The sequence below is a fragment of the Rutidosis leptorrhynchoides genome, chromosome 5 (genome assembly GCF_046630445.1).
Source record: "Rutidosis leptorrhynchoides isolate AG116_Rl617_1_P2 chromosome 5, CSIRO_AGI_Rlap_v1, whole genome shotgun sequence".
Classification (NCBI taxonomy): Eukaryota; Viridiplantae; Streptophyta; class Magnoliopsida; order Asterales; family Asteraceae; genus Rutidosis; species Rutidosis leptorrhynchoides.
The window spans coordinates 166,949,533-166,963,382 of NC_092337.1; positions in this window are offsets into that span (position 1 = coordinate 166,949,533).

Genomic DNA, 13,850 nt, shown 5'->3' on the forward strand with positions numbered 1-13,850 from the left:
TTATTTATTTTTCTTTTTCTTTTCATTAGTCCTTCTTGATTTATTGAGGGAACCAGCTGTCAAGTCTCTTGCTTTATAATAATCCAATTACTCGTTATTATACATAAACCCGGGTACTTTGCAGCTGCACTTTAGTTTTGCCATTATTACTCGTTAACAACATCAACCACCTTGAAATACATATTATCAAACCCACTTGATCATCACCTTTATTGTTTACCATCGTCCATATACGATCGCCACTATGTAACGTCATGAAACCCATAACCATATATCCACGACACCATTAACCATCTCATAGTTTTGTGACGACATCATGACAAACCACTCTGTGATCACCTTCATTCCGTCACCATCAGGAAGAATCCACACACACCACTAGAAACACTAACAATAACCACCATTCTCAATTTATCATCACTATCTCTTTAACTCTCTCGCACGTTTCTAACCATACTCGACCCAATAATCATCCTACACCCAACACCAAAGTAAATCACCACCATCATCATCTTTAGACTTGAGTATTTCGTTTTCTGTTTCCATATAAACTGCTAACCATCAAACAAGACCACCGTAACCATAAATCACTCGTAACCATAAATTACTCGACCCAATAACCATAAATCACCACCATGTACGTACCTTCTTTTTATGTTATTTCTGTTTCGATTGAACATCACCAAGACCCCCGTAAAACTGCTGCTGCATCTGCAATAGTTGTCTGTTTCCCCTTCGAATATAATTACCTTTATCACCTCAACAAACCACCAAGAAAACAGTTATCCTCGCCACCCTTTTTACTCTCTCTCTCCAGCTCTCTCTCTACTAACGAGAACCATCTTCTTTCTGTTTCTACTATTATTTAAACAAAGTAAGGCCAAAGGTGTCGATAACTTTAAATAAAGTGGTGTTTAGCTGTAAAGAATTGAGGCATAAATTACATATTTAAATATACAAACCATCATCTATTCGCTGGTAACTATCGACTGTATAAATGATTACATAAAGATGAAGATAGTGGAAGAACTGATAATGATTATTCACCTACTGATGCTTTTTCTTTTGCTTGTTCGGTTCTGTGGTGGGCCGAGATACATACACCCATCAAAGGGATTGTATTACATGATTAAATAAATCTAGCTATAATGCAAGTGGGAATAAAGTTTACATGTTGTGGCTGACTTCTAGTGTGACACGTTTAATTTTGTTTTTGTGTTTTGACGTTGAACATATGGGAAAAGCAGACAAGCCAAATTTGTTCTTGCTCTGTTGGACTCATTAAACTATAATTGGGTTTCTTAAATTGCTAATTGGGTATTGCATGTTGGGCTTAATTAAGGTTATGGGCCGAAAGGAAATGGGGTCAGGATTAAAAGGATACGGGTTATAATAGTTTCAGTTGGGATTAAAACGCATAAAAGGCTGATGGGTCGATGGTCTGAGGTGTTGTGGTGCGAGCTAGGGGTCTAGGGTTCAATCCCCACCTTGGACAGTTTTCTTTTTAAAGGATTCTTAAGGTAGTTTCTATTTTTAATTTTGATATTATTATTATTCTTATTATTGTTAGTATTATTATTTTTACTAAATATTATTATTGTTATCATAACTCTAATTACAAACATAAATATATTCAATAAGTGTTATTATCAAAATAAATATTATTATTAAGTTGTATTATTATTAATATTATAATTAGTAATAAAATTATTATTGTTAGTAGATATTAGAAATTATTATCATAAGTATTATCATTATTACTACTATTAATAACATACTTATTAAAATTATTAGTACTACAAACATAATAACATTATTTACATAAATATTTATATATATCAAATTTTGATATAACTAATTATATAGATATATATATATATATATATATATATATATATATATATATATATATATATATATATATATATATATATATATATATATATGTATTAGTATAATTATATGTATAAATATCATTATACAGAATAATTATATATATAAACTTTGAGATAACAAATATATTACTAAATTAAAATTTATGATAAATAAACTAAGTAAATTATTAATAGCTGTTAATTATATATGTTAATATACATACTTGTTATAGGTTCGTGAATCCAAGGCCAACCCTACACATGTTCAATGATGTTATATGTATTTTTACTACAAAATACAGTGTGGTGAGTATATAGTCCCTTTTAAACTTTAAATATTTTTGGGCTGAGAATACATGCGCTATTTTTTTTTATAAATAATTTACGTTATGGACACAAGTGACTAAAATTACGTTCTACATGGGTTTGAATCAAAAATCCCCTAGCTTGGTAACTTTAACTATTGGTTTATGAACTGGTAGGCGCGAATCCTAAAGATAGATCTATCGGGTTTTACACCCCCACCCAGATGTTGTTCTAGTCACTACTAAACTAGAAGAACGGGTGTTTAGTACTTTGAGGTTAACGGAACGCACTTGATTTGGTGCACATATTATTATAACTCAGGGGTACACACTCTTGTTAAGGCTAGTTACCGGGTGCCCACTGCTTGGAATGCTTTTCATACACTTGCGAGTGTATTATGTTTATAAATATGAAATCTTGTGGTCCATAGTTATAACGCTGCTAGCATCAAACCTATATATCTCACCAACATTATGTTGACATTTTAAAGCATGTTATTCTCAGGTACGAAATAAGTCTTCCGCTGTGCATAAGCTCATATTAAGGACATTACTTGGAGTCGATCATCGCGATGGGACCAACTGTTGAAGATTCCGTCCGGGAGGATTAGTCTCGGACGTTTCAAAGACCAAGGATGGGAAGTAGTCATAGTAAAACCAGAATGCATGACTTGTTTATGGACGTATGAATTACGTGTCTTTATTGCCTTTGTTGAACGACTTGCGTATTAACTAGAATTGTCTTCGCAACTGTTTTGTATCAGAGTTTTTATGTGCTATATTTCATGCTATATGTAAAATAGCGGTATTGTAAGTTTGCAAAATATTGTATAAAAGTTTGAATGTGAAATATTATTATAATCAGTTTTTATATAGAATTGTAGTAGTTAAATTGCATGTTAGCTACTAAGTATGAACTTAATGGGTAGGTATTACCCGAATTAAAACTTATAAAACGCTAATATGAAGAAAAAGCTTTTATAAATGAGTTCATATTATGCTACGGAATACTATTGACTACTCTTAATATTCTATATGATTAACTTAATTCTTTTGGCTATTTTTGAAGGAAATGGCTCCGACTACTCATCAGAACTTGAACATGGGTGAGGATGACTTCCATGCTTTCCTTGTAGCAAATATAGCCGCAGTACAGGCTGCAATGCAAAACAACAATAACTCAGGGTCTAGCAGTGGAGTTAACTCCACGGGAAACCGTGTAGGATGCTCCTACAAGGCTTTCACTGCCTGTAAACCTCTGGAATTCGATGGAACTGAAGGACCAGTCGGGCTGAAACGATGGACCAAAAAGGTCGAATCTGTGTTTGATATAAGCAAATGTGCTGAGGAAGACAAGGTAAAGTACGCCACGCATACCTTCACAGGTACTGTGTTAACATGGTGGAATACCTATCTCGAACAAGTGGGACAAGATGATGCTTACGCACTATCATGGTCAGCATTCAAACACTTAATGAACGAGCAGTACCATCCTAGAAAGGAGGTCAATAAGCTCAAGGTAGAGCTTAGAGGGTTACGAACACAAGGGTTTGATATTACCACGTACGAACGACGATTCGCAGAGTTGTGCCTACTGTGTCCGGGAGCGTTCGAAGATGAAGAAGAGATAATCGATGCATTTGTAAAAGGGTTACCGAAAAGGATCCAAGAGGATATAAGCTTACACGAGCCAGCCTCCATACAAAAGGCAAGTCAAATGGCTCATAAACTTATAAATCAAATTGAGGAAAGGATTAAAGAACAGGCGGCCGAAGAAGCCAATACGAAACAAGTCAAGAGGAAATGGGAAGAAACCAGTGACAAGGGTCATAATTTCAATAATCAACCCAACAATCATAACTACAATCGTACCAATTTTCACAACAATAAACACAACAACAATAACCACCCCAGCAACAACTACAACAACCGTTTCAACAACAATAACAACTGCAACAACAACAATCCCAACAATAACAACAAGAGGCAGAAATTCTGCCAGAGATGTGAAGGATACCATCCAACTGGGCTCTGTACAGTAGTGTGTACTAAGTGTAATAGAAAGGGCCATGGTGCAACAAAGTGCGAAATCTACGGATCAATGGCTAAGGGAACAAATAATGCCGGAATAAGTTATGCAGACATTACCTGTTTTGGATGCGGGAAGAAGGGCCATTACAAAAATATATGTGTCCAAACTAGGGGGATAATAATGGGCAAGGCCGAGCAAGAGTCTTCAACATTAATGCGGTTGAAGTGCAGGAAGACCCGGAGCTTGTTACGGGTACGTTTCTTATTGACAATACATCTGCTTATGTTTTATTTGATTCGGGTGCGGATAGAAGCTATATGTGTAACAACCCTCACTTTTCGACTTTCGATTTTACTAAAATACCTAGAGTTGTTATATAAGAATAAATTTAACGTTGACCGAATAAACATACGCTTAAAATAAATAATATAATTATAAATATTATAAATAAGGTTATGTTATAACATAATTACATCAATGAATATATATAATATTTATAATACTTTTGTTATTTAGTTAATAGAATATATATTTAACTAAATAATAAATAATATTATAACATTTATAAAACTAATAAAAACTATAAAGTAATAATCATAAATTTTAATTTTAATTATAAAAACTGAATATAATAATAATTTTTATATAAAATTCGTATTTAATAATTAAACAAATGTAGAAATAAAATGTTAAATGTTCTTAGATATGTATTAAATGATTTTTTTTAGAATTTTATAAAAAAAATCAAAACTATATCTACTTTTAATAAATAAATACAAAAATGCAAACTACTTTTTTCTTATTTTAACTTTTAAGATTTTCTTTTATTAAAAACACAAACTACTTTTTCTTATTTTAACTTTTAAGATTTACTTTTAATAAAAATACAAACTACTTTTTTATTTTAACTTTTAAGATTTACTTTTAATAAAAATACAAAATACTTTTTTCTTATTTTAACTTTTAAGATTTACTTTTAATAAAAATACAAACTACTTTTTCTTATTTACTTTTAACAAAAATACAAACTACTTTTTCTTATTTTAACTTTTAAGATTTACTTTTAATAAAAATACAAACTACTTTTTCTTATTTTAACTTTTAAGATTTACTTTTAATAAAAATACAAACTACTTTTTCTTATTTTAACTTTTTAGATTTACTTTTAATAAAAATACAAACTACTTTATCTTATTTTAACTTTTAAGATTTACTTTTAATAAAAATACAAACTACTTTTTCCTATTTACTTTTAATAAAAATACAAACTACTTTTTCTTATTTTAATTTTTAAGATTTACTTTTAATAAAAATACAAACTACTTTTATTATTTTAAGATTTAATATATATTTTTCTTTTTATTTCTTTTACTTAATTTATTTTTTACCTAACATTTTCAACTATAAATACCACATACATTTCTCATTTCAAACTTGCACCTTAATCTCTCATTTATCTCTTGAAGAACTACTTCTAGTTGATATCCCGGTCACTTACTTGCTTTACTTTCCTTTCTTGCGTGGAATACTTCAACTGCTATTTAAGGTGAATTCATAGCCCCTCTTTATTGCTAGCAAAACTTACTTACTTTTGGGGTGAGACACATGCTTTTTTTTTACTTTTTACACTTTAGACACAAGTACCAAACTGCTTAAACTATGCTATACCCGGCTTTGTTCGGCTAAAGTCCCTACAGTGATATTTTTAAGTGCTCGGCATGCTAGGTTATTAGGGGTAGGCCTATCGGGAGTAACGTCCCCGATACATTTGACTATGTATTTGTATTACTTGATAATGAAATTAAACCGACAGGTAGAACTAAATTGTCATGGGGCATACTATCGTTTAGTTTAAATATCACGAATTGGCATAACTATTTTTTTTCGATCTTTCGAGATCAACTTTACAAACTAAATCTTGTGGTCTAAAACAACGGTCAAACTTTTTGTTAAACCTATGAACTTCACTCAACCTTTTTGGTTGACACTTTAGCATGTTTTGTCTCAGGTGCTGTTTGATTCAAGCTCTTATACTTACTGCTTATGTGATGCTACTTGGACATAGGATCAAGAGATATCGCATTTATTACTTCTGCATGTGAACATTTCCATTATTGTTATTCCTGTCATTGTAACTACATTTCAATTTCCGCTGCGTACTCATTAAAGTTAAATTCATCATTTAGTATTGTTCTCGTTTATTATAATATGTTGGTATATTTTAATATTAAGTCACATTTCGCCCAGGCCCTAACTAGGGGTGTGATAGATTGGTATCAGAGCATAACCAGGCTGTTATAGAGAACCAGGATTGCATTTTTGTGTGTGCCTTATGTGCTAGCTAGGGTGCCTTAGCAATCTAGGAAACTATAACCTTTCCTGCCTCAGACTTTAAAGCACTTAGGATTGCCCTATAATCTTAACGTTTATGCTTTCCTAAACTTGACTAAAAGATTCTAATCAAAGTCTCTTTCCCTAATGATAGGATGTTAAGCTCAAGCGTTAACAAGCCTAACAAGGCAACTCACAACCCTACTACCGAAGTAGGTGTTGGACACTCTGAAACATCAAGACCTGTTCGAAGTCCTTCTTACAGTCCTGCTTCACCAAACTATAGTCCAAATACTCTGCGAAATTCACAAAGGTCTCCTCAATATTATCCAACTCCGAGAATCAAAGATAAAGGAAAATGTCATGAAGAAGCCAGTCCATCAAGGAAGAGAGCCCGGACTCTTTCTTATAATGATGCTGCTAAGTATGAGGGTTTGCTTCGCCACATGGCGAGAGTGGAGGTCCGTATGGATGAGAAGGATCGCGAAATTAAGAAGTTGGTGGAGGAAAATGTTGAACTAAGAAAAGAATTAAGGCTCCTAAAGTACGAGGAAGAACGCAACTCTCGTTGGGGAAAGCAATCACTCGCTCATCTCCAGGAGGATGTTAACTTCCGAATGAAAATGGAGAGAAGCCGAGTCGACAACCAACTTGCCTTAAGGGAATACGACATCAATTCCGTTAACAGTCGTGTTACCAACCTTTACGACAATCTCAAGTATCTCTACGAAAAGCAAAAAGGAAAGAACGAGCGATATGATAAGTTTATCAAAGAATCTCTCGAATCTCAAACCGAAAGGCTAGAGAAACTTGTGAAGGATAACATGGAAAAGTGATGAAGCAGTTTGAGGAAGAGAAGAAGAGACATGAAGACTACTTCAATCTTAATATTCTTTAGTTATTTTTCCATTTTCTATCTATGTAAAGGCTATGCCTTAAAACTATTTATATTTCCAAATCGTGCACTAAAAGGCTTATTTAATGCCTCGTTCCTTAATAATATAAAGTGTTTTATATATATCATGTGTTACGATAAAACTGTTAATGTTCCATTGGGAAATGGAGAGACTCTCTTCATCCAAGGTGAAAACAGTGGTTCCGATCTCAACATCATCTCCTGTATTAAAACTCGCAAATACCTTAAGAAAGGTTATCCAGCTATTCTAGCTCACGTTAAGATGATTGAATCGAAAGAGAAGCTTATTAAAGATGTACCATTGGTTAAAGACTTTCCGATGTGTTTCCCGAAGATCTTTCTGGTCTTCCACCTCCTCGACAAGTTGAATTTCAAATTGATTTAACTCCCGGTGCTGCTCCTATTGCTAAAGCTCCGTACCGTTTAGTACCCTCCGAGATGAATGAATTATCCAACCAGCTCCAAGAACTATTGGATAAAGGTTTCATTCGTCCAAGCTCGTCCCCATGGGGAGCTCCTATTCTATTTATTAAAAAGAAGGATGGTACATTAAGGATGTGCATTGATTATCGTAAACTTAACAAGCTTACTCTCAAGAACCGTTATTTGTTGCCACGTATTGATGATCTATTCGACCAACTTCAAGGGTCAAGTGTTTATTCAAAGATTGATTTGAGGTTCGGATATCACCAACTTAGAGTCAAGGAATCCGATATTCCTAAGACTGCTTTTCGCACTCGTTATGGGCACTATGAATTCTGTGTCATGCCTTTTGGTTTGACCAATGCTCCTGCCATTTTCATGGATCTCATGAACCATGTCTGCAAACCTTATCTCGATTAATTAGTCATTGTTTTCATTGATGACATTTTGATCTACTCCAAGAGTGAGAAGGAACATGAGCAACATCTGCGCGTGATTCTTGAACTCTTACGAAAGGAACAACTCTACGCTAAGTTTTCTAAGTGTGAGTTTTGGCTCAAAACCGTACAATTCCACGGACACGTTGTTGATAGTAATGGAATACATGTCGATCCAGCTAAGATTACCGCTATCCAGAACTGGGAGATACCAAAGACTGTGAAGCATATTCGTCAATTTTTGGGACTTGCTGGTTATTACCGGAGATTCATAAAGGATTTTTCCCTTCTTGCCAAACCTCTTACGAAGCTAACTCAAAAAGGGAAGAAGTTTGAGTGGTCCGAAGAACATGAATTTGCTTTCAAGATTCTGAAGGAGAAGTTGACCACAGCCCCGATTCTATCTTTACCTGAAGGTACTGACGATTTTGTTGTTTACTGCGATGCCTCAAAGCAAGGCTTTGGTTGTGTTTTAATGCAACATGAAAAGGTTATTTCCTACGCATCTAGACAGTTGAAGAAACACGAGGAGAACTATACCACACACGACCTTAAGTTAGATGCTGTGGTATTTGCATTAAAGATATGGAGACATTATCTATATGGTACCCAGTTTACGGTATACACTGACCATAAAAGTCTTCGACACATCTTTGATCAAAAACAGCTGAATATGAGGCAAAGCCGATGGCTCGAGTTATTGAATGATTATGACTGTAAGATGGAATATCATCCTGGCAAGGCAAATGTAGTTGCCGATGTCCTTAGTCAAAAAGACGATGTTAAACGTGTTCGTGCCTTAAACCTGAAAATCAAATCAAATCTTATATCACGAATCTGTGAAGCTCAACTGGAAGCTAATAAACCAACATTTATCGAAGGTGACGGACCTATCAGTTTCGAGAACCAACTCCAAGTGAAAGCTAATGGTACACGGTACTTTGGCAACAGAATTTGGGTTCCTCGCTTCTGTAATCTCCGTGAACTAGTCTTGGATGAAGCGCATAAGACTAGGTATTCTATTCATCCAGGTTCCAGTAAGATGTACCACGATGTGAAGGAATTCTACTGGTGGCCTAACATGAAAGCCGACATTGCTACTTATGTTAGTAAGTGTCTCACTTGTTTGAAATTCAAGGCTGAACATCAACAGCCTTCTGGTCTGTTGACACAACCCGATATTCCGCAGTGGAAGTGGGAATGTTTCGCTATGGACTTTATTACTAAATTGCCCAAGACTTCTAGTGGCAATGATACTATATGGGTCATAGTAGATCGTCTTACTAAATCTGCTCATTTCTTACCGATCAAGGAGACTGACAAGATGGAGAGATTGTCACAACTGTATATCAAAGAAATTGTCTCTCGTCATGGTGTTCCTATATCAATCATATCCGATCGCGACAGTAGATTCACTTCCAGATTCTGGAAATCCTTACAAACTGCTCTTGGACCTCAACTCGACATGAGTACTGCTTATCATCCGCAAATCGATGGTCAAAGTGAATGAACCATTCAAACAGAAGATATGCTTCGCGCTTGTGTTATCGACTTCGGAAAAGGCTGGGATAGACATTTGCCTTTGGTTGAATTCTCTTACAATAATAGTTACCACTAAAGTATTAAGGCTGCACCTTTTGAGGCCTTATACGGACGAAAATGTAGATCCCCACTGTGCTGGGATGAATTAGAGGACAGACAGTTAACTGGTCCTGAAATCATACACGAGACAACCGAAAAGATAGTTCAGATTAAGAAACGAATAGAAACTGCCCGCAGCCGACAGAAGAGCTATGCTAATAAAGGTCGGAAAAATTTGGAATTCCAAGTTGGTGACAAAGTCATGTTGAAAGTATCCCCTTGGAAAGGCGTCATTCGTTTTGGTAAACGAAGCAAACTAAGTCCGCGTTTTGTTGGACCCTTCAAGATTACTGAAAGGATCGGACCCGTGGCTTATCGATTAGAATTACCTGCTGAACTTAGCAGTGTACACGATGTATTTCATGTCTCGAATCTTAAAAAGTGTCTCGCTGATGACACTCTCGTTATTCCTTTAGATGACGTTCGCATTGATGATAAAATGCACTTCATAGAGGAACCCATAGAAGTCATGGACCAATCTGCTAAACGCTTAAAATAAAGCACCATACCTATTGTTAAGATCCGTTGGAATTCACGACGTGGCCCCGAGTATACCTGGGAACGTGAAGACCAAATGAAACAGAAATATCCCCATCTCTTCTCAACCGCTGATGCATCCGAGAAGCCTACCTAAAACTTCGGGACGAAGTTTTTATTAACGGGGAGGTACTGTAACAACCCTCACTTTTCGACTTCCGATTTTACTAAAATACCTAGAGTTGTTATATACGAATAAATTTAACGTTGACCGAATAAACGTACGCTTAAAATAAATAATATAATTATAAATATTATAAATAAGGTTATGTTATAACATAATTACATCAATGAATATATATAATATTTATATTACTTTTGTTATTTAGTTAATAGAATATATAATTAACTAAATAATAAATAATATTATAACATTTATAAAACTAATAAAAACTATAAATTAATAATCTTAAATTTTAATTTTAATTATAAAAACTGAATATAATAATAATTTTTATATAAAATTTGTATTTAATAATTAAACAAATATAGAAATTAAATGTTCTTAGAAATGTATTAAATGATTTTTTTTGGAATTTTATAAAAAAAAAATCAAAACTATATCTAATTTTAATAAATAAATACAAAAATACAAACTACTTTTTTCTTATTTTAACTTTTAAGATTTTCTTTTAATAAAAATACAAACTACTTTTTCTTATTTTAACTTTTAAGATTTACTTTTAATAAAAATACAAACTACTTTTTTATTTTAACTTTTAAAATTTACTTTTAATAAAAATACAAACTACTTTTTCTTATTTTAACTTTTAAGATTTACTTTTAATAAAAATACAAACTACTTTATCTTATTTTAACTAAGTTACGCCGTGTTTTCTTTAAAGCGTTAAATGCGAGGAACCCAAATGCAATTTTACGCTACGGGTTAAGAACCTATTTTGACTCAACATATCCCAACATAGGATTTCGTGAGTTAGAAAGAGCTTCTAACATGCAACATAAAGAAGCATGTTATGCTTACAGGTTAATAATGTTCGCTTCTCATCAAATTGAGAAAAAGAACATTGGGTTACAACTTTTAAATAAAACATTCCCACAAGTGATGGACTCGGTAGTTGAGATGAGAAACAAAGTTTTTAGATTATTACGGGGCTGTTGGACATTACGAAACCCTCGTCCTTTTGACGACATTACAACATGCTGTCTTGTCAACGCGCACAACGGTTATGTTCCACAAGACCAAGGATGGGAAGTAGTCATAGTAAAACCAGAATGCATGACTTGTTTCTGGACGTATGAATTACGTGTCTTTATTGCCTTTGTTGAACGACTTGCGTATTAACTAGAATTGTCTTCGCAACTGTTTTGTATCAGAGTTTTTATGTGCTATATTTCATGCTATATGTAAAATAGCGGTATTGTAAGTTTACAAAATATTGTATAAAAGTTTGAATGTGAAATATTATTATAATCAGTTTTTATATAGAATTGTAGTAGTTAAATTGCATGTTAGCTACTAAGTATGAACTTAACGGGTAGGTATTACCCGAATTAAAACTTATAAAACGCTAATATGAAGAAAAAGCTTTTATAAATGAGTTCATATTATGCTACGGAATACTATTGACTACTCTTAATATTCTATATAATTAACTTAATTCTTTTGGCTATTTTTGAAGGAAATGGCACCGACTACTCATCAGAACTTGAACATGAGTGAGGAAGACTTCCATGCTTTCCTTGTAGCAAATATAGCCGCAGTACAGGCTGCAATGCAAAACAACAATAACTCAGGGTCTAGCAGTGGAGTTAACTCCACAGGAAACCGTGTAGGATGCTCCTACAAAGCTTTCACTGCCTGTAAACCTCTGGAATTCGATGGAACTGAAGGACCAGTCGAGCTGAAACGATGGACCAAAAAGGTCGAATCTGTGTTTGCTATAAGAAAATGTGCTGAGGAAGATAAGGTAAAGTACGCCACGCATACCTTCACAGGTACTGCGTTAACATGGTGGAATACCTAACTCGAACAAGTGGGACAAGATGCTGCTTACGCACTACCGTGGTCAGCATTCAAACACTTAATGAACGAGAAGTACGATCCTAGAAATGAGGTCAATAAGCTCAAGGTAGAGCTTAGAGGGTTACGAACACAAGGGTTTGATATTACCACGTACGAACGACGATTCACAGAGTTGTGCCTATTGTGTCCGAGAGCGTTCGAAGATGAAGAAGAGATAATCGATGCATTTGTAAAAGGGTTAACGGAAAGGATCCAAGAGGATATAAGCTCACACGAGCCTGCCTCCATACAAAAGGCAAGTCGAATGGCTCATAAACTTATAAATCAAATTGAGGAAAGGATTAAAGAACAGGCGGTCGAAGGAGCCAATACGAAACAAGTCAAGAGGAAATGGGAAGAAACCAGTGACAAGGGTCACAATTTCAATAATAAACCCAACAATCATAACTACAATCGCACCAATTTTCACAACAACAAACACAACAACAATAACCACCCCAGCAACAACTACAACAACTGTTTCAACAACAATAACAACTACAACAACAATAATCCCAACAATAACAACAAGAGGCAGAAATTCTGCCAGAGATGTGAAGGATACCATCCAACTGGGCTCTGTACAGTAGTGTGTACTAAGTGTAATAGAAAGGGCCATGGTGCAACAAAGTGCGAAATCTACGGATCAATGGCTAAGGGAACAAATAATGCCGAAACAAGTTATGCAGACATTACCTGTTTTGGATGTGGGAAGAAGGGCCATTACAAAAATATATGTGTCCAAACTAGGGGGATAATAATGGGCAAGGCCGAGGAAGAGTCTTCAACATTAATGCGGTTGAAGCGCAGGAAGTCCCGGAGCTTGTTACGGGTACGTTTCTTATTGACAATACATCTGCTTATGTTTTATTTGATTCGGGTGCGGATATAAGCTATATGTGTAACAACCCTCACTTTTCGACTTTCGATTTTACTAAAATACCTAGAGTTGTTATATACGAATAAATTTAACGTTGACCGGATAAACGTACGCTTAAAATAAATAATATAATTATAAATATTATAAATAAGGTTATGTTATAACATAATTACATCAATGAATATATATAATATTTATATTACTTTTGTTATTTAGTTAATAGAATATATAATTAACTAAATAATAAATAATATTATAACATTTATAAAACAAATAAAAACTATAAAGTAATAATCATAAATTTTAATTTTAATTATAAAACTGAATATAATAATAATTTTTATATAAAATTCGTATTTAATAATTAAACAAATATAGAAATAAAATGTTAAATGTTCTTAGAAATGTATTAAATGATTTTTTTAGAATTTTATAAAAAAAATCAAAACTA